Below are 26,148 nucleotides of genomic sequence, written 5' to 3' on the forward strand. Positions count from 1 at the left end.
TGGAAAAGATTCCAAAGGCAAAAAAAGCTCGACGTGGTTTAACGACTTCATATGGGGCTCTAGAGACTGAATTGCATAAATGGGTTATGGAGTGTCGTCAAAAATGGTTACTGTGTAACACGCATGGGAATTCGCTTACGTGCCCTTCAAATGGCTAAAGATGACAAATTTAAAGCACCAGGCACTGAAAATTTTGTTGCATCAGCAGGATGGTGTACCCGCTTCATGAATAGGTTTGCCCTATGTTTGCGGCAAAGAATGAAGATTTCACAGAAGCTGCCAAAAGACCTTGATGAAAAAGTGACGTCATTCCATTCATTCATCATAAAATGAAGAAGGATCCATAACTATGACCTGGGAGATATTGGGAATATGGATGAAACGCCTATGACCTTTGATCTTCCAAGCAACAGAACTGTGGCAAGTTTGGGAGACAAAACTATTTTACTAAGAACCACAGGAAATGAAAAAAACCATTTCACAGTCATTCTGTCATGTTTGGCTAATGGAACTAAGCTGTGGCCTGTCATTTTTAAAAGAAAGACCTTGCCTAAAAAGGTCAAATTCCCACCACGAATTATAGTGCGTGCACATATTAAAGGCTGGATGGATGAAGACAGAACAAAAAAATGGCTGGAAGAAATTTGGAACGGACGACCAGGAGCAACCTTAAAGAAAAAACCATCATTGCTAGTTTGGGATATGTTCAGAGCCCACACATCTGATGACATAAAAAAATTGGCAAAGTCTTCTCAAGTTACTTTGGCAGTTATTCCAGGTGGGCTTACATCTGTATTGCAGCCCCTAGATGTGCGTTTAAATAAACCTTTCAAAGACCGTGTGCGAAAGATGTGGCATGAATGGATGTCATCTGGTCAAGCTCGACTGACAAAAGTTGGAAATCTGAGGAAGCCAGACATAGAATTGATAGCACAGTGGGTTCGTGATGCATGGGAAGAGATTCCAGAGGACCTGGTGCAACGCGCCTTCAAGAAATGTGGCATTAGTAATGCTATGGATGGCAGTGAAGACAGCGCTTTGTATGAGAACGACAGCAGTGATGGTGATGACTGTGAACTCAGTGATGATGACAATGTCTATGCTGATAACCTCACACCAGCTGAAGCTCTGTTTGGACATACAGATGATGAGGAGGAGAACTCCAGTTTTGAAGGATTTTAGCTCTTGTGTGTTAGCTTGGTTGCTGATTGAGCTAAGGTTGTTGTACTTTTAAAGTTACGGTATTTTTGATACCATATTGTTTTTGTTGACCCCCTTTTCCACTTAGAGCTAGGTTATTGTTTTTCTTTGAAATAAATATTCATGTAATTTTATTGGTATCTATCTTCATTTTTTACATTTACCAGTAGCTGCCTCATTTCCTACCCTAGGCTTATACTCGAGTCAATATTTTTTCCCAGTTCTTTGTGGTAAAATTAGGTGCCTTGGCTTATATTCGGGTCGGCTTATACTCGAGTATATACGGTAATCCATTCTGACTATGCCAAGAGGTTACTGATAAAACATTGCAATGCTCTCTGTTACCTTCTGTCTTTCTGCTACACCTGATGTCTTAGTTTCATTTTCCGTTAATGGAAACAAACATGAATTTCTAATTGATACTGGTGCCTCTCTTTCCACAATAAGAGAGGATGAAGCTCCCAGTCTGGCCAGAACTGGAGAAATAGTAAATGCTGTGGGGATGGGGGGAGTAACTATACCCCATGCAATGAGTGAACCGTGTTCCTTAACCATTGGGCTTTTGACAGAGGAACATGCCTTTGTTATCTCCCAGTACGCCTGTAAACTTGATGGCTGTGTCTACACTGGGCCACTTATTCCGGACAATCAGCTGCTTTACCGGAATAAGCTGCGAGCTGTCTACACTGGCCCTTGAATTTCCAGAAAAGCAATGATGATCTACTGTAAAAAAAATCAGCTGCTATTCTGGAAAAACTATGCTGCTCCCGCTCGGGCATAAGTCCTTATTCCGGAACACTGTTCCGGAAATGGGCCAGTGTAGACAGCCCAGTAGTCTTTTCCGGAAAAAAGCCCCGATCGCGAAAATGACGATCGGGGCTCTTTTCCAGAAAAGCGCGTCTACATTGGCACAGACGCTTTTCCGGAATAAGGGCTTTTCCGGAAAAGCAGCCTGCCAATGTAGACGCTCCTTTTCCGGAAAAACTGAAAACGGAATAGTATTCTGTTTTAAGCAGTTCTGGAAATTCATGCCAGTGTAGACACAGCCGATGGGTAGAGATCTGCTGTGTAAATTGAATGCTACAATTTATTGTTTCCCTGAAGGGGTCTTTGTTGAAATACCCCATAATCGGGCACCAAATTTCCTCATGATGTTAACAGACAGACAAGGTATAGACCCAGACTCCAAACTGGAGAGTGTGGAGCTGGACCAGGTACCAACGTCTTTGTGGGCTTCTCACTCCAACGAAGTTGGGAAACTGTTAACAGCAGAGCCTGTACGAATCAGGTATAAACACGGCCGGCCTTACCCTCGAGTGTCTCAGTACCCCTTGTCCCAGGAAGCGGAGGAGGGCATAGCGCCTGTAATCTCCTCCCTGTTGGAACAAGGAGCGCTCATAAGAACGCAGTCTGTGTGTAATACCCCAATACTTCCGGTCAAAAAGGAGGGGAAATTTGATGATCAAGGGAGACAGATCTATAGATTTGTGCAGGACCCAAGAGCTGTAAATCAGTTATCCCCAGATTTCCTGTGGTTCCTAATCCAGCAACAATATTGTCCTCTATCCCTGCAGGTGCTAAATGTTTCTCTGTCAGATTTATGTTCAGCCTTCTTTCTTCTCCATTCCCATTGATAAGGGTTCACAGTTTTTGTTTGCTTTTTCCCCTATAAAGGGGAGCAGCTGACCTGGACCAGACTTCCTCAAGGATATACTGAAAGTCACACCCTTTTCTCAACTGTTAAAAAGGGACCTTGATTCAATCTCTTTGCCAAAAGAGTCTACCCTTGTTCAGTATGTTGATGATTTATTGATAGCCTCACCTAATCATGAAGCATGTAAAACAGATACTGTTCATTTGCTGTGTTAATTAGCAAAGAGAGGTCACAAAGCCTCCAAGGCAAAGTTCCAGTTCTGTAAAGCAGAGGTTGAATATTTGGGTCACCTCATATCCCAAGAAGGGCGAAAGCTTACTGATAAATGCATAACCTCTGTTCTTTCTCTCCCTCGCCCAGTAACTAAGAAACAGGTTCGGTCTCTTAGGTGCTGCTAGCTATTGCAGACAATGGATTCCTAATTTCTCTGGTCTTGTAAAACCCCTTGTATCTCTGACATGTGACAAGGTGAAGGATCCCGTCCCATGGACAGAGGAGGAAGAAAAATCCTTTCAAAAAGTGAAAGCTGCTTTGGTCTCTCCACCCTCTCTTGGGCTCCCTGATTATGATAAACCCTTTACTCTTTTTTGCCACGAACAGAATCAGGTCGCTTCAGGAGTATTATGCCAGCCATTTGGAAATCGCCTTCGTCCTGTATCTTATTTTAGTGCTCAGATTGACCCAGTAGCAAAAGGTCCCCCCCCGCCCCCCCGTGTCTTAGAGCTGTGGCCGCAGCTGCTGTACGATTAGAAAAAAGTCAATGCCTGGTATTGGGTCACCACCTGACACTTGCTGTACCCCATGCAGTGCAAGCTTTGTTGAATAAGACTAAGACCCAGCATTTGTCAATGCAAAGACTGACTAACTATGAGAAAGCCCTTTTAGGAGCCCAGAATGTCTCTATAATACGCTGTTCTACTTTAAATCCTGCCACCCTTTTCCCTAACCCTACTGATGGAGAGCCCCATGAGATGGAACCCCACGATTGTTTAGCATTGCTGGACCGCACTTGTACCCCGCAATCTGATCTAAGGGACATTCCTTTGTCCAATCCTGATTTAGTGTATTACGCTGATGGGTCATGTAAAAGGGATGATAGGGGAAACCTTATAAGCGGGTATGCTGTTTCTGATCATGCAATAATTGAAGCTCATTTTCTTCCAGGAATTAAAAAGTGCACAAGCTGCTGAACTAATTGCTCTCACTCGTGCCTGTATTTTAGCTACTGATCAATCTGTTAACATTTATAGCAAAATGCAGGACAATGTAGCACTTTAAAGACTAACAAGATGGTTTATTAGAAGATGAGCTTTCGTGGGCCAGACCCACTTCCTCAGATCAAATAGTGGAAGAAAGTAGTCACAACCATATATACCAAAGGATACAATTAAAAAAAAATGAACACATATGAAAAGGACAAATCACATTGCAGAACAGGAGGGGGATGTGGGGGGGGGGAAGGAAGGAAGGTAAGTGTCTGTGAATTGATGATATTAGAGGTAGGGAGAGTGGGATGTTTGTGAGTTAATGGTATTAGAGGGGATAATTGGGGAAACTATCTTGGTAATGGGTGAGATAGTTCAAGTGTTTGTTGAGTTTCATGTGCCGAAAGTGTCCGTCTGCTATGTACATTGGACAAACATCTCAGACACTTCACCAAAGGATTAATGCCCACAAAACAGATATCAGACAAGATCACAAAGAGAAAACAGTTTCTTGCCATTTTAACCAGAAAGGACACTCTCTCAATGACTTAACCACCTGCATTCTGCTACAAAGACCTTTTACATCTGCACTTGAAAGGGAATCCTCTGAACTGTCATTCATGTTAAAATTCGACACTTTCCAAAAAGGACTCAACAAACACTTGAACTATCTCACCCATTACCAAGATAGTTTCCCCAAGGATTACAATCCCTGCACAATGGATAAACTCTTGTTCCTCCTTTGTATAGGCCTTATTTGGCTCCAAGGGGGGAATGGTATTGGTACTAACACCTTTCTGCAGCTGGCAGAAGGTATGGCACGAGCCGCAAACAAAATTGTTGGGTGTGTGACTGGGCACCACAAAGCGCACATAGTGGATACCCAATAGGTGCCCTTCCGTTAAACGAAACTGGACTAGTAAGTGATGCATTACTGGAACAAAATGACCAAACTGTGTGGTTCAATCAGACTGGGTGCATCCAATTATCATTCAGTGGTACAAGCCCCCTATGTAGGAATCTTACAGGTACCACCTTTGTCGGGAAATCAAGCTGCACACACATTATAACAAAGGTGAATGGGACACATGTATGGCATAATGGTTCCACTATGTCTACCACAAACCTTTGGTGCACCCTATTCAAACCAGAAATAACCATATGGGGAGGGACCACTAGTACAGACCTTTGCAAGGAAGGTAACACCACCTTTGGGAACCGAGCCATGATGATATATCCGTCTGACTCATGGAACAGGTATAATTATTGGTGGATATGCGGTAAATTTGCCAATAAAAGGCTTCCGCAGAATGCCTCGGGGTTTTGTTACCTCGGTTTTGTGACACCAGCTATGAGGATTGTTGACACTTTGCCACCAGGAACAAGCAAGATGGGTCTTGGGAGAAAGCATGGAACTGGATAGAAGAAACTGCCCTTGCAGTAGCTGAAACTACCATTCCATGGGTAGGGCAGGCAAAAACAAATCATGATTTAAAAACAATGTCCCTGCTTATGGAGAAATTCATAAATACGACAGAGGGGGCATTAGGTGTGGTACAGGAAAATTTAAATTAATTGCGAATCTTTGCCCAGCAAAACAGACTGGCTCTTGACTATCTACTAGCAGCTCAAGGAGGGGTATGTGGATTAATAGGCCCAGAGTGTTGTGTTAAAGTTTCTGATGCGAGTTCAAACCTAACCACAAGGATAAAGGAAATCCAAACATTATCTGTCCAGACAAAAACATTTAGAGAGCAGTTGCAAGACTGGAATCCTTTGAATTGGTTGGGAATAGAGTTAAGCGAACTCATGAAGAAAGTGGTGGGAGGAATATTGATGTTCCTTGTCTTAATATGCTCTATATACATAATGATACAGCTAGCCTTATGCTGTATTAAAAGGTGCTTACAAAAGCTAGAAAGTGTAGCAGAAAGCAAGGTACAACAGATGCTTCTGCTAAGTGTACAGAACCCTCCCAAGAAAGACTACAAAGACACTTGCACATTTGAAGATGAATGGGAAAGGTTGCTTAAGATTGTGATCCACAAGTGGATCAAAGGGGGGAAATGAAGGATAAACTTAACTGTTGTCAGTATGACCCCCGCTGTTAAAGTCTGGTCTTTGTAAAGAGGTACGTGCTTGAACACAGGTATACAAAAGGAGGGGACAGGTGAAACTGGTTTGAACCTGTTGTAAGGCCTGCTAAAGGACTGAGGGGACAAATGATGATTGGAGGGAATTTGGTGCAAAGGGGCATGACCTGTATATGCATGCAATTGTAAGTGGTCAGTAAAAGGGGGGTAATTACCATGTAAGAAAGTTCAAAAGACCTTGCCTTTTGTTTGGGCAGTTGCAGAAACTTTTTTTTCCTCCTGAGTATCCTGGAGGTTTTTGCCCTGGAATGCATTCCTGAATAAAGCTGGTTGCTTAAGAAGGGTGTCTGGAATTGATTTGGTAGGGGTTTTGGGCCCCCCATCCGAACCCTCGGATTAAATTCTCCGTCAGCTGCCTCCCCAGGACTATACACAGTGCCCCCTGGAGAGCCAGGGACTTGGATGTACACCATGCTGCGGAGCACGCTCTTCCCTAACCCCATGAACTGCACAAGAAAGAGACACTCATTCTGTCAGGAAAGTGTCCCCGAAGCTTTATGCGCACAAAATTTATAAGACACCCACCTCAATCTGGGGCAGAATGGTGTATGCTATGTATATAAAACTTGGAGAAGAGCAACAAGCAGCATTACAGGTCTAGAGAACATGAATCCTGAAAGATTTGGGCTTGTTTAGTTAGAGAAGAGTTGAAAATGGCTATCATGTCCCCTCTATCTAAAAGGGGATCACAAGGAGGGAGAAAAATTGTTCTCCTTGGCCCCTTCCAGTTCTAGTGTTCTGTGAGTCTATAACCTATCAGTCTTAGAACCGGCCTCTTGTAACTTCTCACCCCCTTCCAATCTTACACCTGTCACCCAATGGAATATGAATGTATTTTACTTTTCCAACCTACATCTAGTACAGCTTGTGCATCTGGGACGCTCCTATTCTGTAGACAATGCAAATCACACTTGTACATGATATAATGCAATCCAGTGACATGTGTTAATTGTTTGCATGCACTGGACTGGGGAACTGTGTGACTGATCATATGCATTATGTGCCCTCAATTTCTGTAACCCTTCCCCCCACCCAAACCTCTCCCTAATACCCCGCTCTTGAGATATACTCTACACTTGTCACGTGTTTTGCTCCTGAAACATTTGCTTAATAAAACGTTCCAATCTGTTCTTATCTGTAGAGTGTGTTACTGTTATCAGTTTCTGACTGGCAGAGGTAAGGAACTGCTCCTGTAAGATATTGCTACAGGAGGTAGCAGTTCCATACAGTCCTTTGTGTAGAACTGCTCCCTATAGGACTGTGCCACTGCTAGCAGTTACTAACACATCTGATCAAAACAAACCGTTGTAAGACCTTGCTATCAAATGTAGCACAGTCCTACAGGGAGTAGTTACACAGTATAAAGTGTAAAACAGCTATTGTCAAACACTAATACCAGAGCTAGCGAACTTCTATAGGCCAAGTCCTTGTCACATTCCAGGCTTCTCTTCCAGTTCAGGATTACATGGAATACAGCACACTTCTTGCTTACAACACTGGGGTTTGCTTTTTTGCAGGCATTTTACACTGATGACTCATTAGCTTGAAAGGGCTTAAAAACTGCTTCCAATGAGTTCTGTCATCCACAACTTTTACAAGTGCACTCCCTAAGAAGGGGTCGGCAACCTTTTCAAAACAAAGAGCCAAACGACATCAATATTCAGAGCAAGTGGTCAACACAGAGTCAGCTAAGAATGCTCATTTGCATGCCTGAAAATATACAACTGAATATTATTGATCATTGACATGAGGAATAGCAGCATAAATGAAACATTGTACTCACAGACCATTTCACGGTACTTCCGCTGTTGCACCTTTCTGCACATCTCTGACACTGACATCGTAACTGGTCAAATCCAGCCTCACTCCTGCAGTCAGCTGTCTTCGGTCAATCTTATGGCAAGGGTTGGAGATATGGGGGTGCAGGAGTTTGGATTGGGTGTGTAAGGAGCTCAAGTCAAGGGGGTTGGATGTAGGATAGGCTCAGATCATGTTAGAGTGTGGGGGTGCAGGAGCATTATGATACTGCAGTCAGATGGGAGCTGGACTCCAATCGGGGGCTTGTTGGCCAGACTTCGTTTTTAAATATAGTAAAACATTATGTCCAACACAAAAGGTTTCAACATTGTGTTGATCTGTGGCAGCGGTAGGAAACCTTTTTTCAGTTTGGAGCCATTGCCCCTTATGGGGAAAAAAACTACCCACAGTTGGGGACCATGCCAGTGAGAAAAAAAAACAAAACAAAAAACTCCTCCAGAAACACCCAACCCTCCCTGATGTGGTCCCCACTGAGGCACCTCACTCCCCTGGTACTCCAGCCTTATGGCCAGTGGGGATAGCACAGGGAGGACTGAGATTCAAGATTCACACCTCTGGGGTCCCAAAGTTAGTGGATTTTGGCTCTAGGCTCCGGGGTGGGGCCAAAAATGAAGGCCCCCCCCCAATGTGTGGGACCAGGCTGCCAGTGAGGGGGATAGGGATGCAGAATCTGGATGGGAAGTAGGGTGGGGAGTAGTCATCTGGCCGAGGGACAGAGGGGAAGGGAGGAACAGGGTGTGGGTGTGTGCCTAGCCAGCACACCTGCCTGGATAGGAGCCGGGCCAGGCTGGGGGAGGGGGAAGGGAGAGAAGAGAAGCAGCAGGATGCTGGTGGGTGTCTGGCCACGTTTGGAGGGTGACCGGGGGAAGGGAGAGAAGAGAAGCAGCAGGAGCAGGGTGCTGGTGGGTGTCTGGCCACGTTTGGAGGGTGACCCGGGGAAGGGAGAGAAGAGAAGCAGCAGGAGCAGGGTGCTGGTGGGTATCTGGCCACATTTGGAGGGTGTCCCGGGGAAGGGAGAGAAGAGAAGCAGCAGGAGCAGGGTGCTGGTGGGTGTCTGGCCACGTTTGGAGGGTGTCCCGGGGAAGGGAGAGAAGAGAAGCAGCAGGAGCAGGGTGCTGGTGGGTGTCTGGCCACGTTTGGAGGGTGACCCAGGATGGGGTCTGGGGGAACAGAGGAAGGGGATAGGAGTGGGGGGGGGGGAGAGGACGGGGGAAAAGAAGTGCGGGGGTGAGGGAGTTGGGTGGAGTAATGGAGGGAAGGGGCTGGGGCCGGACACTCACCAGCAAGACGCGCAGCTCAGCCAGTTTCTGCAGCAGAAGCTGCTTAGCCACCTGCTCAGGGATTAAAAGCCTCAGGGGAGCGCTGATTGGTGGTTCCCGCAGCTGCCATTGTCCAGCTCCGGCCAATGGGATTGAGCTGGGGGCGGGAGCAACCCTCCCCTGCCGGCTCGCAGCGCTTGTGAAACAAAGGGACGGGGCTGCCTGGGGGCTGCGGCTGCCTCGCGGCGTTTTGTCCCGGCTGCGCCTGCGCGGGCTGCCTACTGCGGGGGCGGGGCGCGAGTGTCGAAATCAACCCCGTCGGGCTCCCGCGCGGGCCCCAGGCTGCCGACCCTGCTCCGAAGCCTCCGTGCGCGGCTTTAGACCCGGGGCGGGGGAGCGGAGGGGGGCGGGGCTGTGACCTGGCGCTGGAGGCGGAGCAGGGGGCCGGGGGGGATGGAGAGGCTGCGGTGCCAGGTGCTGGCTCTGGTTGGGAGCTTCTGGGGAGCAGCACAACAACCCCCGAGTGGGAGCATCAGTTTATTTGTGCAAGAACACTGACAATCTTACATTAGATTGTCAGTGTTCTTGCGCAAATTCAAGTGCCTAGTGTAGACAGCTGGCAAAATATTGCCAGTCTAGGTGCACCCGATATGTTCTAACTACTTAGTGAAGAAATCCATCCCAGTTTGTGTTGAGTGGAGAGACATCTGGTTGAGCAATAAGGACAGGGATTGCAAGTCCCCATACCCATTATCCCAAGTCTGCTTTGCTGAAAACGTACCCTCACTGAATATTTACTTCTACATATGAACATGAGAACAAAAGGCTATAGTCACAGCTACATGCACTGCAGACTGTGCAGCTTTATACTGAAGAGCATGCACTACGTCTCGCTGCCCTGGAACAGTGTCAGGAGCTGCAAGTTGGTGCAGGTTGGGAACCGCATCATAAGCAGTTCCTAGCTGTGTTCCAGGTTCCTGATGCTGGGTGCACTGTATGCTCTGCAGTATGAGCTTTGTTTCCTGTCTTTTAAGCAAAAAAGCGGTCATGTAGCACTTTAAAGACTGACAAGATGGTTTATTAAGTGATGAGCTTTCCTGGAGCAGACCCATTTCTTCAGATCATATTCTGAAAGTGAATTGGCATGACCATTATATAACAGAGTGTCACAGGCCCAGGTTGCCCCTCAGGCTTACAGCTCTGTCATCATCGGGGCTACCTGCCGGTGTTGCCCTATTTTCGGTCCCCCCAACGAGCTCCCCTTTTCCCGCCTAGCTATGCTCGTGGTGCACAGAAGGTTCGAGGCTAGATCCGGTGCCTCCTAAGTCCTGGCAGTCTTAAGCGCTCTATGGTGCCCTCAAGGGAGGAGGGGGACTTGGGCCCACCCTCGCTTCAAGTCCCAACCCAGGACCCTAAAGGCCGCAGCGCAGGCTCGCTGCCTGGTTGGAGGGGAATCCTTCCCGTAGCTCACCAACCCTCCGGGCATTGGTCAAGGCGCTGCCGCGGCTCTTTGCCCCATCCTGGGTCGCTTCCTCCTCCTCCTCTCCGAGCTTGTTGCTGCCAAGCTCCACTGCTCTCCTCCGCTGGCCGTCGACCACGGCTCCCTCCGTGCCAGGCTCCTCCGCCCCGGCCGGAGCCATCACCGCTTGCTGCCCCAGGAGCCCTTTTGAGGGCTGGCCTCCTGCGGCCCCGCCCAGGCGCCTCCCAATGACGTCACCCGCGGAGGGGAACCCCCTCCGGGAACGTCCACTCCCCTGGCTAACCCCGTGCCCACAGGGCACAGGACCCAGGGCACCAATCGGGAGCGGCTGCTGCCCCCACCCCTGGGGCCGGCGAACGCCGAGTCCCATGCTGCGGCAACCCCATTCGCCCCTTGCGGGCTCCGGAGTGCAGGGCGCTATCGGTTCCGTGGCGGTCAGAACCGGCGCCCCATCACACAGAGGCATATCGTGTTATATATGGTCATGCCAAATTCACTTTCAGAATATGATCTGAAGAAGTGGGTCTGCCCCCACAAAACTCATCCCCCAATAAACCATCTTGTTAGTCTTTAAAGTGCTACATGACTGCTTTTTTGGGGTTTTACCTAGATCAGACTAACACAGCTACCTCTCTGTTACTTGTCTTTTAACCCGTTATCAGTCCATGAGAGGACCTTCCCAAAACCTTCATGAGGAGGTCAGGGAGGGAACCCAGGTCAACTGCTTGGAAAGCAACTGCGCTCCCCACTAGTCATGTCTTTTGCTCTCCAGAGCGCAGCACCGATCCTGACCCTGCCTGCAGCCGCCTCTGTCAGCAGAAACTTATCCATAGAGCGGGCAGGACGAAGGGCAGCGGCTTCAGCAGAGCTACTGCACATGCGCAGTGCCCGAACTTCTTCCTAAGTAGCACAGGGAGCCGCTTTCTACAAAACCCCGGCTCCGGGGAGTTCCACCCCGGTGGGCTGGGGCGTGGCCAGGGAACTCCCGGTCTGAGCGAAGCCCCGGCGCTGGTCCAAGACTGGCGTCACTGACCCACTGCGCATGCGCAGTCTGACCCCCCATTCCGGATCATCCGGGCCGGGTTTTCAATGCAACCGCGTCCTCTCCCCCCCCCCTCCGCCAGTCACGCCCTGCCCCGGCTTTGGCCCCGCCCACCCCGCTGCGATTGGCCCCTGTGGGGGGAGGCCGCAGGCGTGTCTGACTCCGCCCGCGGACAGAGGGGGACGCAGTGATCACTGCGCATGCGCCGCGGATTTCACGGCGTGGATGCCGAGGGAGCCGTTACTGGCTGCGCGGCTGCTTCCGCTTCCGGGAGCGGGGGCAGGAGGGGTCGGAGGAGCCGAAGTGAGGCGGGGCGGGGCAGGTGACGTCTCAGATGGGGGCGGAGGAAGGTTTTGCCTGGGACCCAAATCACGGGGGTGGGGGGGGCAGAGATCACGTGACACCGACCCCAGCCTGGTGAGGCGGGCGAGGCCGATGTAAGGGCCGGGCTCCGCCAGGGTGTCTGTGGGCGGGGCTGCAGGGAGCGCGCGAGGTAGGACTGTGACGTGAGCAGGGGGGCGGGGCCCAGCAGTGGGGATGGGGATGGCTCAGGGGAGGATTCTGACGTGCGGGGAGGGGGGGGGGGGTTTGGAGAATTTGGGGGGGCCAGGAGCAGCCCCCCCCCCCAGGGTTTTGGGCTGTGACCTGAGGCAGGGCTGCAAGGCTACGTCTACACTGGCATGATTTTCCGGAAATGCTTTTAACGGAAAAGTTTTCCGTTAAACGCATTTTTCGGAAAAAGCGCGTCTGGATTGGCAGGATGCTTTTCCGCAAAAGCACTTTTTGCGGAAAAGCGTCCGTGGGCAATCTAGACACAGTTTTCCGCAAAAAAGCCCCGATTGCCGTTTTCGCGATCGGGGCTTTTTTGCGGAAAACACTACTGTGCTGTCTACACTGGCCCTTTTGCGCAAAAGTCTTGTGGAAAAAGATTTTTGCCCGAACGGGAGCAGCATAGTATTTCCGGAAAAGCACTGATGATTTTACAGGAGATCGTCAGTGCTTTTGCGGAAATTCAAGCGGCCAGTGTAGACAGCTGGCAAGTTTTTCCGCAAAATCAGATGATTTTGTGGAAAAACTTGCCAGTCTAGACACAGCCCAAAAGCGCAGGAGGCGGGAAGCCCGGGCCGTGCTTTCTTTGGCCCACAAGACTGTGGCGTGGGTGGTGGCTGACCAGATCTGGCGGTTTTGCAGATCAGATCCACCACAGGGACCACTTTTGTCCACCCCTCCCCCCCAGTCTAGATAATACTTAGTCCTATCATGAGTGCAGGGGCCTGGACTAGGAATGTGAAAGTGTAACTGTGTACATGCGTAACCAGTGAGCCTGGGTTCATTGGTTAACTTTCACGGATGCATGCATGTTCACGGCATGGGGCTCCCTACATGATGCCCAGACAACGAGAGCTGTGAGATTGTGCTGGGGGTAGGGCAATACTCAAAGCTGTGACTAGGGATGTTAGATAGCAGGTAATAGAATAGTCAAGTAACCACATGAATTCTTTGGTTACTCGACTATTCTATAGTCCCCGGGGTGTGCTTCCACAAAAGAATTTTATTACAGAAGGAGGCAGCTGAATTGGAGTTAATTTACAAATTCAATATTCTAACTAGAGATGTTAAATTTAGTTTAATCAACAAGTCAATGGAATGTCCTTCCATTAGTCAATAAGCAGGGGAGCCTCAGTGGGATTAGCTCTGCCTTTTAAATATATTAAGAGCCGATATTAAAAGGCTGGCATGCAGTGAGGGGGGGGGGGGAAGAGCCCCAAGGGGACCCGGTGTGAGCTGAGAATTAGCTGTCCTGGCTAGTGCCGGGTCCCTCCTATGCTGCGCCTTTTAAATGTATTAAAAGCCAGTATGAAAAGTCTAGTGTGAAGCAGGGGAAACTAGCGTGCTCGGCTCGTGCCTGGTCCCCGGTATCACCCTGCCTAAAAGCCGGTTCCCACAGCACGGGCTCCTGCTCCCATCCCTTGCTTCAATGTGGGGAAGTGACTACGCCCTAATTATAATACTGATTCATATGGGATGTTAAACATTATTTTTAATAGCAGGAGAGCTCTGATACCGATTGTGGGGCTAATAGTACTACTTTGCTACCACAGGTGTTTGTGTCTGAATCTCGGCGGCCCCCACATGTGTAGATGTTGTAGAAAAGTGGTTAAAACATTTGAAACTAAAGCAAATAACAGGTTTTTAACCTTATAACCTTCATACGGGAATGGAATAATGGTATGTCTCCATGGTATGATGCTAAACTGGGGCTCTTGTACATTTCAAAGGAGGAATGTGGAACTCTGCATACAGCCCCGGGGCCAGCAGGGAGTCCTATGGACTCCCTGCTGCACTGGGGTGCCTACTTTGAAATGTACAAGAGTCCCCAGCAGGGGCTCTTGTGCATTTCAAAGCCATGGAGACTGGAATAAGCGGGGGACTCCCCAGCTGACCCTGGGTTCTAGGGAAATGCCACACAGAGCCCAGGATCAGCTGGGGTGTCCCCCGCTGACCCAGGGCTCCATGGCTGCCCCTTTGAAATGCTCCACATTTCAAAGGGGCAGCTGTGGAGCCTGAGCTCAGCTGGGGACTCCTCAGATGATCCTGGGCTCCGCGTGGCATTTCCCTAGAATCCGGGCTCTATGGAGCATTAGCATTTTAAAGGGGCAGTGCTGCACAGCTGATCCCCAGCTCAGCTGTGCAGCGCTGCAGCTTTGAAGTACACCTCCTCTCCCCCCTTGCTGCTTCTGTCTCATAGAGGCAGCAAGTTGCGGGGGACGGGGGGGGGGGGGGACGGGACAGGGAATCGACTAGTCAACAGACTATCCAATAAGCAAATGCTTATCGGATAGTCTACTAGTCCTTAACATCCTTAATCTCATCCTGTAAACATTTAGCAGGTGTGTTTAATTTCAAGCATCTGAATAATGCCCTTGACTTCATGAAATCTCTATTGTGGAGAAGGTTTATAAAGTCTTTCGGTTTAGCCCTGATGAGAGGGCCTAGGTCAGTGCCACAATTAAATGCAGGAAGATTTAGAGGCTTGAACGGCAGGAGCCTGAATTTAGACACCTACATCCATGTTCAGCCGGGTGAATATGCAGCTTCTCTATTAGAAATTCTGGGTGCTCAGAACCGAATCCCATTGTTGCAGGTGCAGTAATGTTGAAACTCAAGCCAGGTATTGAGAGAAATGAGTATAGATTTGGGAACTAAACTGCGTGCTGTTTATGGAATATCTAAACTCAAGCATTTGCCCATAATGTCAGACAGGGACAGAGTCTGGGGAGAATGGGGGTGTGGAAAGGATTAAAGCCCTTCTGAAATGTCTCCAATTGCCCTTCTCACCCAGACAGGCTGCAGAACACCCATGTCTTCTTCCAGGTCAGCGTGAAGAAACAGGAAGGAAATGGCTGTGGCAGAGCCGGTGACCTTCGAGGAGGTGGCTGTGTATTTCTCTGAGGAGGAATGGGCTCTGCTGGACCCGGGTCAGAGAGCCCTCTACTGGGATGTGATGCAGGAGAATTATGAGGCCGTGAGCTGGCTGGGTAAGGATTCCTGTCCCCTGAGGTAACAGAAGCTGGGTGGGCTCTGGAGTAGCTGGGTTGGGTTTGGTTCGGTTCAGGGTACATCATTGCCCTCTCCCAATGTGAGGAGTATTGGGCCCCAATAATCCTGGCTCTTATGTGAGAGACTGCCCCCTGCAGGGCCTCACTCAGGGGAAGTAGGTTCAGGGACATAACAGTGGTGTGGCTCTTCCCATAGCTAAGATCTCAATGTGCTTCCCCACCATCTTGCCCATGTTGTGCCTTGGCCGGAGGTTTCTGTGGAAGGGCCCAGGCAGGAAAGGCAGGTACCAGAGTTGTGGGTCTGGGTCTGCAGGGCATCCTTGTGCCAGTGTGGTGAGCCCCTGGAAAGAAGATGTGGTTCCCAGAATTCTTTCCTGCCTGTGGCTGATTTCTGTGACATACTGGTTCCTGTCAGTGAAAGGGGCTGGGTGCTGGGGCTAAGAGAGAGTTGATGTGGCAGTTCATGCTCTGCAAGCGTTCGGTGGCGGTAGCTGAATGGTAGATAAACATGAGGAGAACTCTTGCATCTCAGACACTTTTTCACTTGGGAGACCTGTATTCAATTTCCTGCCCTGGCACAGCCTTCCTGTGAGACTTTGGGCAAGTCACTTACGTTAACATGAAAACTTGGACTAAAAAAGCTTTAGTCCATTTCCTTGTCTATAACCATGAGTTGATTATCAGTTTAACTGGCACACGTGTAAAAGGTGACGGCTCGCCCTATAGAAATTGCTCGGATATTGCCAGGTGGCTGTGTCTGACTAAAGGGCATAAACAACCTTATTATAATGAAGTGAATTATGAGACACAGTCTAGATATAGTTACAATATACACAGATACACAGATCTTTCATCTACTGTATATTTGAGAGAGTATGTCTGAGAGAGCGTCTACACTGGTGTGTGCTTTTGCGCAAGAGCATCCATGCCAGTGTAGATGCTCTCTTGCGCAAGAAAGCTCTGATGGCCATTTTAACCATAGGGCTTTCTTGCGCAGCAAATTCATGTTGCCTGTCTACACTGGCCTCTTGCGCAAGAACAGTTGCGCAAAAGGGCTTATTCCTGAGAGGGAGCGTCAGAGTTCTGGCACAAGAAGCCCTGATTTCATACGTTAGAACATCAGTTTACTTGCGCAAGAACACGCGACCAGTGTAGACAGGCAGCAAGTTTTTGCGTAAGAGTGGCCGCTTTTGCACAAGATCACGCCAGTGTAGACACAGCCTCTGTATTCAAGAACTCATCTTAAACTGTAAGAGCTAGGACCACAATTTTGATATACAGATTCCTCTTATGCTAAAGTAAAGCAGGGTCCGGTTTTGGTTCTGCCAAGGAAATGGGGATGTGCCTGGAATGGGATTGATTCTCAGCAAATCATACAGAAAAGGGACAGAACCACGAGGTGGGGAAAAGGGGTTGGCAAGAGTCAGGAGCATAGGCAGGGTGTGAAACTGCCACTAAGGTTTCCCCTAGCTGCTCAGACAAGTTCCTTTGCCTTCTGGTTCAAGTTGATCATCTGAGCCAAAGAGCAGGGCGATCTGCCTCCCCCAGCCAGGAGCTTTGTGGGCAGAGCCCTTAGGGAGCTAGAACTCTGCTGGGTCCTTTCTCTCCAATTCCTAGTGACCTGCCTTCGTGTCAGACCTGCCAGCTCTTACTAGAGCTCCCTTTCTGAGCAGTGTGTTCCTGTCCTGCCCTGAGATGCGGGGCTGGAACAGGCCACGAGGGAGACTTAGTTGTTCCCCAGAGAGTGCAGCAGAGCGCTCAGCTCCCCTGGGAATCAGCTGGGCCATTCCCGAGGCAGGTGAATGTGCCCTGGGATCTTGTACCAGCTAGACCCCAGTCTCTGCAAGGTGGGGAAGGTGCCTTTCTGGGCAGGTGACTCAGATCCTGGCTCTGGAAGCAGTAATGGCAGAGACCTTCATGAACGAGATCAGCTCTTGGTTAATTGCTCCCCTGAGCAGGATTTCCAGTCTGCAAAGCTCATGTGATCTCCTGGATGGACCGAGGGGAGGAGCTGCTGGTTCCAGATCTCCAGGCCTGTGAGGAAGGGGAGAACGGCAGCGACACCCACACAGGTGAGCAATCAGCTAAACTGACTCAGAAGCCAATTTCTGTGTCCTCATAGTAGGTGTCACTTGTGCATTTTCATCAAGTCTAACTGACCCTTCAGCCTGTCTTCAACTCCAGTCAGAGAGGGGCAGGGAACGTTACCTGCGGTTTCTTCAACCCCCAGATCTCAATAACTTTACTCTGTGTGAGGTGGTGTCAGGAAGTAAATCCAGGGAGATGCGGCCGTTCGCCTGATAGCTGGCTGGCACAAACATGACCACACACGAGAGCTTTTACTTAAACCTTCACGTTACTTAATCTCAAGCACTTACACTCGTCTGCGGCAGGTTAGTAAATAATAATTCCCGAAGTTGGGTGTGGCTCTTGAGTGGCCCAGCAGCAGTTTTTCGGTGGCCAGTCTTCCATCTGTGGATGGGACTACAAGGTCTATCCAGACGGGAAGTTTGTGAAGAGCCCCTCTCAACTTTTCATTCCTATTTATTTCTTAGTAATATAATAACACGTCATTCAAAGAGCGCTTGTTTGTGAGCAACCCTGAAGGTCCTGCAAGAGGTTACCTTCCAACTGTCAGCCAGCCAGATGGCATTTTTCAGAGTTTGCCTGCCTTGGGGCCCTGACAGACACACCGTGAGGGCACATAGACAAGCTTCTCAGCAATTGCAACAGAGATCTCTTCAGGAAGGACGCAGAGTCTTTTCTGCGGCACCCAGCTCCTGCCTTACCCCCACCCCCGACTGGGTTATGGTACAGCTGCTGCCAAAGCCAGTTTGCAGCCTGCTAGCTTTTAGCAGTAAGCAGAAGGGATTCACACTCTTCACTGGTTTGCCGATATTTCCCTGCAGAGAATGATGGATTCTGTCCTGGAGAAGGGTTGTGAGGGAGGAGGGTGAAATCAGCTCATGATATTTCTGTGAAGGGTTAGCTCACAGAAATCTGCTTGGGGTTGTCCCCAGTGTCTTGATCAAGCCACTGATGCCCGCCTTCCTGCCATCACCCTGTCCTGCTGGGCCAGAAGCACTGATCTGCCCCAGCCAATGCAGAGAATTGAGGTTACTGCCCCTCAGCCAAGCAACACAGACACTGAACCAGTTCAGCTCCAGGAGGGCTCAGCTATAAGGCCTTAGCATCCAGGAAACCAACATCTCACAGTAACCAGAACCCCAAATCAATCTATTTTACCCGAAAGCTCATAATCTCTCCCCCATTTCAATGAAAGAGATAAGAACATAACTTAAGAACATAAGACTGTCCATACTGGGTCAGACCAAAGGTCCATTTAGTGCAGTGTCCCATCTTTCATTAGTGGCTAATGCCAGGTGCTCCAAAGGGAGTGAACAGAGCAGGTAATCATCACGTGATCCCTCTACTGTTATCCAGCTTCAGACAAACAGAGGCGAGGGACACCATTCCTACCCAACCTAACCTCCATGAATTTAAAAGGGTTCAAAAAAGAACTAGTCATGGTTTTCACAACACCCTCTGGCAAGGAGTTCCAAAGGTTGACTATGTGCTATGTGAAGAAAAACTTCCTTTTGTTTGTTTTTAAACCTGCTACCTATTCATTTCATTTGGTGACCCTAGTCCTTACATCACGGGAACAAGTAAATAAGTTTTCCTTATTCACTTTCTCCATACCTTTGTCATGATTTAATAGACTGCTATCATATTGCTGTCGTAGTCTCCTGTTTTCTAAGCTGAAACCAGTCTTTTTAATTTCTCTTCGTATGGGACCTGTTCCAAACCCCTAATCATTTTTATTGACCTTTTTTGATCCTTTTCCAATGCCAGTATATCTTTTTTGAGATGAGGTGACCGCATCTGTACACAGTATTCAAGATGTAAATGTACCGTGTTTTTATATACAGGAAATATGGTATTATCTGTCTTTTTTTTCTTTATGCCTTGTTTAATGATTCCCCTAAGATGGTTTGCTTTTTTGACTCCTGCTGCACATTGAGTGGATGTTTTCAGCGAACTATCAACAGTGACTCCAAGATCTCTATCTATCGGGAAAAGTGCAAAAGCACTTTTTGCGCAAAAGCATCCGTGCCAATCTAGACACTCTTTTCCGCAAATGCTTTTAATGGAAAAACTTTTCTGTTAAAAGCATTTGCAGAAAATCATGCCAGTCTAGACGCAGCCGTGAAGTCTTTGCTTCCCTGCCTCCTGACCCCAGAGAATTGCTAGCTGTTCTGAGCAGCTGGCAATTCCCTTCAGGCACCTGTCTCCTTGCAGGGCATGTGCTCCCAGGAAAATCAGGAGTCTCTCACTCCCTGCCCCCAGGTCCTGATTGGCCTGAGGGCGGGGGAGTGGCAGAGTGACTGTGGGCTGGATTCACCCGCGTGGTGGGCCGGATCTGGCTCATGCAGGCCCCTTCTCCCATCCCTGCTCTAAACCATCTCAGACTTTGGGTAACTAAAATGTTTCCAATGCTCTATACCTACAGGTCTAGCACCTCTCTGTGTGTGTGTGTGTGTGTTTGCTTAAAACCTAATTTAAAAAAAAAAGCACTCTAGTTGTATCAGTCAGTAGTGTCAGGAACTCCTCTGAATAACTATCTAAAGCATTTAATTGACCACTGTTTTGCATTCTGAAGTCGCTGGCAACATGGCTTAAATATGTTGAATAGTTTTGTATCACCTGCAAATTGTGCCACCTCTGTGTTTAATCCTTTTTCCAGATTATAAACTAGCAGTTATACCTGGGCTATGTCTACACTGGCATGATTTCACATGAGATCGTCAGTGTTCTTGTGGAAATTCAAGAGGCCAGTGTAGACAGCTGGCAAGTTTTTCCGCAAAAGCAGATGATTTTGCAGAAAAACTTGCCAGTCTAGACACAGCCCTGGGCTACGTCTAGACTGGCATGATTTTCCGGAAATGCTTTTAACGGAAAAGTTTTCCGTTAAAAGCATTTTTGGAAAAGAGCATCTAGATTGGCACAGATGCTTTTCCGCAAAAGCACTTTTGGGGAAAAGCGTCCGTGCCAATCTAGACGCGCTTTTCTGCAAAAAAGCACCAATCACCATTTTCATGATCGGGGCTTTTTTGCGGAAAACAAATCTGAGCTGTCTACACTGGCCCTTTTGCGCAAAAGTTTTGTGCAAAAGGACTTTTGCCTGAACGGGAGCAGCATAGTATTTCTACAAAAAGCACTGATTTCTTACAGTAGGAAGTCAGTGCTTTTGGGGAAATTCAAGTGGGCAGTGTAGACAGCTGGCAATTTTTTCCAGAAAAGCGGCTGATTTTCTGGAAAAACTTGCCAGCTGTCTACACTGGCCACTTGAATTTCCGCAAAAGGACTGACGATCTCATGTAAGATTGTCAGTGTTTTTGCGGAAATACTATGCTGCTCCCGTTCGGGCAAAAGTCTTTTTCCGAAAAACTTTTGTGCAAAAGGGCCAGTGTAGACAGCAGAGATTTGTTTTCCACAAAAAAGCCCCGATTGCGAAAATGGCGATTGGGGCTTTTTTGCGGAAAAGCGCGTCTAGATTGGCCACGGATGCTTTTCCGCAAAAAGTGCTTTTGCGGAAAAGCGTCCTGCCAATCTAGATGCGCTTTTCCGAAAATGCTTTTAACGGAAAACTTTTCCGTTAAAAGCATTTCCGGAAAATCATGCCAGTGTAGATGTAGCTCTGGTGTTTATAAATATCTAGAATAGGATTGGACCCAGTACAGAAGCCTGGTTACACCACTATTCTCCCCTCTCCATTCTGAAAATGGACCACTTATTCCTACTCTTTGCTTCTTATCTCGTAACCAGTTACCAGTCCAAGAGAGGACCTTCCTGTTATCCCATGGTGGCTGCCTTTGCTTAGGAGCCTTTGGTGAGGGAGCTTGTCAAAGGTCTTCTGAAAATCTAAGTACAATAAAGGAGACCCTGTGCTTCGTGTCACAATGGGAACCTAATAAAGGAAAAAAGCGGCAGCCATTTTATGCTAATGAAGCAGGGGGGGATTTAAATCCCCGCTTCATTTGCAATTGCGATATGTCTAATTTGCATCCCTTTACGGAAAAGGGATGCAGTCTAGACACACCCAAAGAGAAAAACAATCCACAATACAGGGTGGGCTGTTAATCACTTTCTCATTCATAGAGTGAAACATCAGGGAATCATTTAAGCCTCAAAAGCAGGAAAAAAAATTATCCATTTTCTTCTAAGGTGGCTAAACCTGCTTTACTTCTTGCCTCATTACGTGGCTGTAGTAGTCACAAAATTTCTCTATGACATTACATTAAAAGAAACATTTTAGACTCAAAGTTCCCATGAACAAATGATCTGGAGTAGCTCTAAAAAGCCCAGCAGCAATTGTACCTAGAGATGCAACCAGGGCTGTGAGATGGGACCGGTCACACTGTGCTGGGAGGTTCATTGGATTTCCCTACCCACACCCAGGTCTGTGACACTTCCTTCTGCAGCCCTCAAGAGCCTGACTTCGGAGCACAGAAATCACACTGGGATTCCTGAGCATGGAGAGCCCAGGCCACTGTGGTCAGTGACTCTTGGGGAGGTGCAGAGGTAGAACGGGGAGAGGACAAAACTCTCATGGCAGGGACAGAGGTTCCAGTGGCTAGGGAGACGGTCGCTGGTGATGGGGAAAGAGGGAACCCTCAGACTCACCCATCCCCCTCCAGTGGCACTGGAGGGAAAACATGTTTCACTGCCCCACTGCTTGAGCATCTAGTTAGCTCTGGCCCACCAGGCAGGAAATGGACAAACAATAGAAGCTTTACAGCATGGCCTGGAGTCATGTGAGACGGTCTGGGAAGGAGCCAATCCAGCCCCACAGAACACTTGAGCTGCGTCTAGACTGGCATGATTTTGCTCAAAAGCCGCTGCTTTTGCGCTAAATCTTGCGCCTGTCTACACTGGCCGCTTGTATTTGTGCAAGAACACTGACGTTATAATGTACAAAATCAGTGGTTCTTGCGCAAATACTCTGACGCTCCTGCTCAGGGATAAGCCCTCTTGTGCAGAATAAAAATCTTTAATAACATTTAAATAGCCTGTTATCACCCCAAACATACCAATCTGCAGGGCTTCTTTGAAATAATGAATAATTGTAATTTGATAGTGATAAAGCAGGTGATATTCTTTATAAAGTTCTACAAAGTCTATACATTATTTTTATTTTCATACTAGAGTTTAAAATGAGCAGCAGCGAAATAAAAAGAAAACGGTCTGCTTATGATGCTGCATTTAAACTTAAAGTTGTTGACTATGCAGAAGCAAACAATAATTGTGCTGCTGCTCGTGAATTCTGCGTCCATGAGAAGCAAGTAAGAGAATGGCGAAAAAATAAAACAACATTAAAAGACATGCCAAGAGGCAAGAAAAAATGTCCGACAAGGTGCGCTTCATTTCCTGGATTGGAGAAAGATCTCAATGATTGGGTTGTTGAATGTCGACAAAATGGGTCCCTTGTCACTAGAACTGGAATTCGTTTGCGTGCTCTGCAAATGTCAAAAGATGAGAAATACAAGTCAGAAAAGCCATCGGTGTTTGTTGCATCAGCAGGTTGGTGTACACGCTTCATGAACCGTCATGGTCTGTGTCTTCGGCAGCGAACAAAGATAGTGCAAAAGCTGCCAAAAGACCTTGAAGAAAAAATTGAATCTTTCCAAAGGTTTATTATAAAACATCAAAAAGAATTTGCACTTGAACTGTCACAAATAGGTAATATGGATGAAACACCGATGACATTTGATCTTCTGAGCAACAGACCAGTAACTGGTGTTGATGAGAAAACAGTTTTAATTAAAACTACTGGCCATGAAAAAATCCGTTTTACAGTGGTTTTATCATGTTTGGCCAATGGATCAAAGCTCCACCCTGTTGTTATCTTCAAAAGAAAAACCTTGCCTAAAACCATGAAGTTTCCTGGGGGTGTCATTGTGCGTGCACATGAAAAGGGATGGATAGATGAGAGTGGGACTATTGAATGGCTAGAAAATGTGTGGAATAAGAGACCAGGAGCACATCTCAAGAAACCTTCTTTGCTTGTTTGGGACATGTTTAGGGCACACAGGACAGATGAGGTGAAAAATGTGGCCAAAAAAATGAAAACTACTTTGGCTGTAATACCTGGAGGCTTGACTTCTGTTCTACAACCGCTTGATGTCTGCCTGAACAAACCGTTTAAGAACAGGCTATGCAAAATGTGGTCTGACTGGATGTGCTCAGGCATGGCAAAGTTGACAAAAGGTGGGATTCTTATGAAACCTGAAATCAGTTTGGTTGCCCAGTGGGTCAAGAATGCATGGGAGTCCATTCCCATGGAGATGGTACAAAAATCATTTAGGAAATGCTGTATCAGCAATGTGCTTGATGGACCGGAAGATGATGCCATATCTGATGATGACACAATGGAGGGTGGCGATAAGGGATCTGAGTCTGAGGATGACATTGCTGACATCTACGATGACAATGCAGGAGCAACTATGACTGAAACTGAGTTTAATGAACTGTTTGGTGAATTGGAGACTGATTCAGAGTTTGAAGGGTTTAAGACTTTAAATAAGTGCATTAGGACGATATGAGAAGTTAAAACATGGAGGCTAAGTCTAGACTGGCATGATTTTCCGCGGATGCTTTTAATGGAAAAGTTTTCCGTTAAAAGCATTTGCGGAAAAGAGCGTCTAGATTGGCACAGACACTTTTCTGCAAAAGCACTTTTTGCAGAAAAGCGTCTGTGCCAATCTAGACGCGCTTTTCCGCAAAAAAGCCCTGACCGCCATTTTCGCGATTGGGGTTTTTTTGCACAAAACAGATCTGAGCTGTCTACACTGGCCCTTTTGTGCAAAAGCTTTGCGCAAAAAGACTTTTGCCTGAACGGGAGCAGCATAGTATTTCCACAAGAAGCACTGATTTCAGACAGTAGGAAGTCAGTGTTCTTTGGCAATTCAAGCAACCAGTGTAGACAGCTGGCAAGTGTTTCCGCAAAAGCAGCTCTTTTTGCAGAAATACTTGCCAGCCTAGACACAGCTGGATTGTAACTGTGAAGGCATGTGAATACATATTTGTTCAGTTGTTACAGCAGGTTCTTTGTTATATTGCATTGAAATAAATTTACTAAAACTTTTGTGTGTTTCTTCTGACTCCAACTTCTAGAATACAGCAGAGGCCACAGCACTTCCCAGGGTCACTTCCCAGCCAAGCAGGGCAAACGGCTAGCACACTAGGATGTTTTATCCAGTGTTTTTTTTATGACAGTACTGCCTGGAACTGTGTACTGTCACCTATTTTCCCAGCCCACAGAAAAGGAATGGGATTTCCCTCGCATGTACTGGCACCTGTTTTGCTGGGGTGGCTCAGCTCCTGACGGAAGCCTGCTCGGGATGCATGGGGTTTTTTGTTTTTCTGGCCCCCAGTGCATTTTTTCCTCAACTCCTGCTGAGAAAACGTCTAGGCTGTCTCTACACTGGCGCGATCTTGTGCACAAGCAGCCTCTGTTGCGCAAAAACTTGCTGCCTGTCTACACTGGCCGCGTGTTCTTGCGCAAGTAAACTGACGTTCTTGTGTGTGAAATCAGGGCTTCTTGCACCAGAACTCTGACGCTCCCGCTCAGGAATAAGCCCTTTTGCGCAACTGTTCTTGTGCAAGAGGCCAGTGTAGACAGGCAACATGAATTTCTTGTGCAAGAAAGCCCTATGGTTAAAATGGCCATCAGAGCTTTCTTGTGCAAGAGAGCATCTACACTGGCATGGATGCTCTTGCGCAAAAGCACATCTCTTGCGGAAAAGCAAATGCCAGTGTAGACACTCTCTTCTGGAAGAGTTTTTGCGCAAGATCATGCCAGTGTAGACATAGCCTTAGTGAGCAGGGATGGCTGCTTACTGATCCTGAGAGAGAAGAACCCCTCTCTAAGCCTGGGTGGGCCAAGGCCAGTCCTGCCCCTTTAACTCCCTGGAAGCCAAGAGGCAGGACGAGTGTTTAAAAAAGCACAGCCCGGGAACTCAGTAGGGGCCCAGGCAGGAGAGGCCCACCCTGAGGATCTTGCAGAGCCTGAGGACTGGCCCGAGGGTTCAGACTTGGAGTACTGCGAGAACCAGCAGGCAGTGTGGAGCCAGGTAGATGCCAAGGGTGTGTTAGGAAGTGGCCCAGGGGAAGCTGACGACTGTCAGGCTGATCTTATAACACCTTAGAGCAGTGGTCTCCAACCTTTTTACACCCAAGATCATTTTTAAATGACAGAACAAGCCGAGATCTACTACCCCGCCTCTTCCTCTCTATTCTCCTCTCCATCACTTGCTATCACCAACCCTTATACTGCTGCTTTTTTCCCAATTCTTCTGTAGGAAGAGGTTTTTTCCAACATTTGGCCTGTCTAGACTGGACCAAATGTCAGAAGAAAACCCTTCTTTTCAAGGGAAAGAGGAATATAGGGGTTACTGAAAGAGCACATTTGCTCTTCTACTAAAAAAAGCGGAAGAACAAACGCATCCCTGAATGCAGAAGAGTTTTTCTGGGATATCTCTGGAATCCTGAAAAACTCCTGGGCTACGTCTAGATTGCATCCCTTTTTTGGAAAAGGGATGCAAATTAGACGTATCGCAATTGCTAATGAAGCGGGGATTTAAATCTCCCCTGCTTAATTAGCATAAAAATGGCTGCCGCTTTTTTTTGACACGAAGCTTTGCCGGAAAAAAGCGCCAGTCTAGACGTGGATCTTTCGGAAAATAAAGCCCTTTCCGAAAGATTCCTTATCCCT

The sequence above is a fragment of the Pelodiscus sinensis genome, chromosome 19 (assembly GCF_052426305.1).
Source record: "Pelodiscus sinensis isolate ZL-2025 chromosome 19, ASM5242630v1, whole genome shotgun sequence".
Lineage (NCBI taxonomy): Eukaryota > Metazoa > Chordata > Testudines > Trionychidae > Pelodiscus > Pelodiscus sinensis.